Genomic DNA, 4,976 nt, shown 5'->3' with positions numbered 1-4,976 from the left:
ATTTCGCTGAGGGGATGGGCGTGTTTGTCACATGAGCTTAATCTTACTGAAGTTGCAAGGAAGATTTGCATGACTACAATTGATAGAGATTGTGACAAGGCACTTTAGAAGCTCCAGCAAGAAGTTACCTTCTAGTGTATGATGATGTGTGGAATCATGATGCTGATAAGTGGGCAAAATTGAAGACGTGTTCTTGTGCATGATGGTGCTGGCAGTGCAATACTAACAACAACTGGTCTTACAGAAGTTGCTCAAACTATTAGGCTCGGTACTGAGCAATAAAAGCACTCCTGGAGAATGGAGTTTTTTATTAGACAAAAGATCATTTTTGATAAATTATAAAAGTTTTATTTATAAATTATTTTTATTTTGCAAATATGCCGATAAAGCCAAATGATCACCTCCAAGGATAATTGGCTTAATTATGTCATTTCTACAGCTAGCATCCTTTTTTATCTAGTCGTGCGGACCTACTAAATTAAAGCTACATGTGTTCAGTTCAAAGCAACGTCTCGGCCAACCAAGAAAAATGATCGAGGAATCAACGTGCATACCTAGAGCTGAAGACTAGATCATAAATTTATTATGAGGTAGCTAGCTTCTTCGCAATTGTTCCCCGTGCTACAAAGTAGCAGAATCCTTTTGATTATTTTTTTAGTAAAGTGAAAGAGAACACCGTATGTTGACAATGGCATCAAGAAACCAGACCCACTTTAAGTCTTGAGTCACCGAAAAGCTCTTTATTCTTCCTATCAAAGCTGCCAGAAAAATATTGATCAATTCAAGAAACGCTATTGGATGCACAACTGGAAGGATATGGGCAATTATATCATTTAAGCTGCGCAACTAGACGTTCTTGTTCTTTCCTGACTCTCCTGTTTGTGTGTGTGCGTACGACAATGGCAGAGGTGGTGACTAGCATGGTGGTGAAGCCACTGCTGTCCATGGTGAACGAGAAGGCGTCCAGCTACCTCCTGGAGAGGTACAAGGTGATGGAGGGCATGGAAGAGCAGCACAGGGTCCTCAAGCGCAGGCTGCCGGCTATCCTGGATGTCATCTCCGACGCTGAGAAGCAAGCTTCGGAGCACAGAGAAGGAGCAAGGGCATGGATTGAGGCGCTCAGGGCAGTGGCCTAAGCGAACGACGTCTTCGACGAGTTCAAGTACGAGGTGCTCCGGCGAGAAGCCAAGAAGAAGGGGCACTACACCAAGCTCGGCTTCGACGTCGTAAAACTCTTTCCTGCTCACAATCGTATCATGTTCCGTTACAGGATGGGCAAGAAACTCTGCCGCATCGTGCATGATATTGAAGCCCTTGTCACAGATATGAATGCTTTTGGGTTCAGGTTCCATCCTAACCCTTCCGTTTCCATGTCATGGAGGCTAACTGATTCTGACATCTTTGATCCAAGAAACATTGCTAGCAGATCAAGAGATCTTGACAAGCAGAAAATTGTTGATATTCTTGTTGGTCATGATTGCAGTGCAGATCTCCTAGTAATTCCCATCGTTGGAATGGGGGGCCTAGGCAAGACCACTTTAGCACAGCTGGTTTACAACGACACACAAATTCAGACGCACTTTCAGCTTTTGCTTTGGGTCTGCGTATCTGACACTTTTGATATTGATTCTATTGCTGAAAATATTGTTAAACAAGCACACCGGGACACGGGTGATCAAGTAAGGAAAGATAGCAAAGAACACATAGATGGTCAAGAAACCAAGGACGACAAACCACTGCAGAAGCTTCAGAAATTAGTGAGTGGGCAGAGGTACCTCCTTGTAATGGATGATGTTTGGACTATAGATGTTGATAAGTGGGAAAAGTTAAAGGACTACCTTCAACATGGTAGCTTTGGTAGTGCAGTATTGACAACAACTCGTTTTGGAGGAGTTGCTCAACTAATGCAGACGGTTGATGCTTATAACCTTACTGCTTTGGAGAACAGCTTCATTAAGGAAATCATTGACACAAGAGCATTTAGTTTGACAAAGGATAAAAAGCCTGATGAACTAGTTGAAATGATTGATAAGTTTGTCAATAGATGTGTTGGTTCTCCGTTGGCTGCAAAGGCACTAGGCTCTGTTCTTCGTACTAAAACAAGTGTGGAAGAATGGCAAGATATATTGAGTAGAAGTATGTGCAATGAGGAGACTGGAATTTTACCTATACTCAAGCTGAGCTATGATGACCTGCCATCACATATAAAGCAGTGCTTTGCTTTCTGCGCTATGTTTCCCAAGGACTATGAGATTGATGTAGACAAGCTGATCAAACTATGGATGGCCAATGGCTTTATCCCAGAGGAAAATCAAGTGCTTTTAGAAACCATTGGAAACAATATTTTCATCGAGCTGGCTTCAAGATCATTCTTTCAGGACATGAAGGAAGTTCCATTTCTGGAATATGGAAGTAAGTACGGGAATTGTTCTAGAAGGCTATGTAAGATGCATGATCTAATGCACGATGTTTCCCTGACTGTTATGGGAAAAGAATGTGTAACCGTAACAGAAAATCCTCTTCAAAGGGATCTTTTTCCAAGCACTGTCCGCCATCTACTTTTGCCATCTGCTCAGCCATCCCAGAGGAAAATTATGTTGAATGATTTTTTGACGAAGAAATGTTCAGCCATCCAAACACTTCTATGTGATGAACCTGCTGATGGACCATTGCAGCATTTAGCAGTATGCAGATCAGTTCGAGCACTGAAATTTTTTCACTATGGGAGTTCATTTGTACTAAAACTAAAGCATCTGCATCATCTTAGGTACCTAGATCTGTCAGGAAGTAATTATATCAAAGCACTTCCAGAAGAAATAAGCATTCTATATAATTTACAAACGTTAGACCTTTCTTACTGTTGGCACCTACGTCGACTTCCTAGACAAATGAAGTACATGGCTGCCCTCCGTCACCTCTACACTCATGGTTGTACAAGGTTGAAGCATATGCCTCCAGATATGGGAAAACTCACTTGCTTACAAACACTCACGTGTTTTGTAGCGGGTACTGGCTCTAATTGCAGTAATGTTGGAGAGCTCCAGCATTTAGACATTGGTGGTCAACTACAGCTACGCCGGCTACATAATGTAAGAGAGCCACATGCAACAAATATTAGTCTTCAAAGAAAAAGTAAAATCACAGAATTGTCTTTAGTATGGAGGGAAGATCAAGCTTGCAATGAGACAGCAGATTTTCGTCATAACGAGGTGATGGAAGCTCTACGACCTCATGATAAGCTGCTGGTTCTCAAGGTGGCTTCATACAAAGGCACAACTTTTCCATCATGGATGAGTATGTTGCGGTGCCTTATAGAGCTTGATCTTAGTACTGACTATACAAAGTGCAAAAATATTCCTGACTTGTGGCAGCTACAGTGTCTCCGAGTTCTTCGATTGGCTGGATTTCATGAGTTGCAATATTTGTGCACAATTGGTGAGAACAGCACAACATCTTCAATATTTCCAAAAGTAAAACAACTCAAGCTAGAAAATTTGAAGAGTCTCAAGGCATGGTGGGACATAACGCTAGCATCGCCGTCTGACCCTGAGTTGCCAGCTTCTTTAGAGGAAGTCCCACTTGTTGAGTTAGATAAATTGAAGAGATATCAAGTGGCAGAAGGAACACATGGCAAACTACCGACCTTTCATGACCTTGAGAGAATTTCGATTAAGGATTGTCCAGAGTTGGCATGTCTACCTGAAGCGCCAAAGCTCATTGATTTAGACATATGGAATGGCTCACAACAGCTGCTCTTTTGCATATCGAGATACATGACTTCATTGTCCAATTTGAGATTGTGGAGCGAAGGCGCAAAAACAACAACACCGCCAACTAAACACAGATTGATTGAGTGGGTGGACGGGGATGCTAATTGGAATGGTGAATCCCCTATATCAAATATGGTGTTATTTGACTGCAATGTGCTCTTCCATTCTCGTGCACAAGAACTGTGGCCGTGTTTTGTGCTTCTTAAATATTTGATGATCCGTGAGTGCGATGCGCTCATCTACTGGCCAGAGAGAGAATTCCAAAGCTTGGTATCCTTAGGGAGATTATGGATAGAAAAGTGCAGCAAATTGAAGGGCTACGCACAAGCTCCTCAGCAGTCAACATCAGGAATGGGCCAACTCCTACCACATCTAGAGTCACTAGCAATATCTGATTGCGAAACTTTGGTAGAGATCTTCAACATCCCAACATCTCTCAAGAAATTGACCATACTGCGTTGTCCTAAGCTTGAGTCTATATTCCACGAGCAGAGACACTGGCCGGCATTAATTGGAGGGCCTTGCAGTGTGTCCACTCTTGTGTCAGAGCCATCAGCTGGGGATCACTCGTTTCGATGCGAAGCACAACTCCCATCGTTGCAAGAACTCATGCTTAGTCACTGCAAAATGCTGGCATCACTACCCAACGTGCCTCAAGCATACTCATCCCTCCAATCACTTACGATTAGGAGTTGTAATGCTTTAAAAGCGCTCCCTGCATGCCTAGAGGAAAGGATGGGCAGCCTCCAGCGGAAAGATATAGACGCCCGGTACAAAGGTATGGAGCAATTTCTCCATTTCCCACAGCGAACCGACACGGTTTTTCGATGTCTTGCCAATTTTCCACCTTACTATTCTGCTGTTCCAGCTTGCTTGGACATCGATCCTAGGCTGGACTACTTTAGGCATCTACAAGTGATTTGATCAGCGTGTGATTTGTTAGTGATAGTAAAAGATTTAATTTTTTGAGCTCGTGAGATTCGAATGCATGTAGAATAAGTGGTGAGTAGTAAATGGAGTAATCAGATAGAATAGAATGACAAGTACTGGTGAAAAAAAAAACTGAAGAAATCATATTCCTTTGACCTAACTACTCATTTTTGTTGAATAGGTCTCTCTTCAGATAATCGGGATCTTTAAGCAAAATTTGGTTATCAATGAGTAGGGGGGATTAGTCCTACAAATTGATTGATGCATATAGTTTAT

The 4,976-nt window shown here is 42.3% G+C and overlaps 1 pseudogene; it reads left to right on the top strand.

Moving 5' to 3' along the window:
* The first annotated feature begins 899 nt into the window (after positions 1-899).
* Positions 900-4,694, top strand: LOC102701319 (annotated as a pseudogene).
* The last annotated feature ends 282 nt before the right edge of the window (positions 4,695-4,976 follow it).

Source organism: Oryza brachyantha, chromosome 1 (assembly GCF_000231095.2).
Source record: "Oryza brachyantha chromosome 1, ObraRS2, whole genome shotgun sequence".
Classification (NCBI taxonomy): Eukaryota; Viridiplantae; Streptophyta; class Magnoliopsida; order Poales; family Poaceae; genus Oryza; species Oryza brachyantha.
The sequence above is the reverse complement of the archived record's forward strand: the minus strand, read 5'-3'. Positions and strand labels throughout refer to the sequence as shown.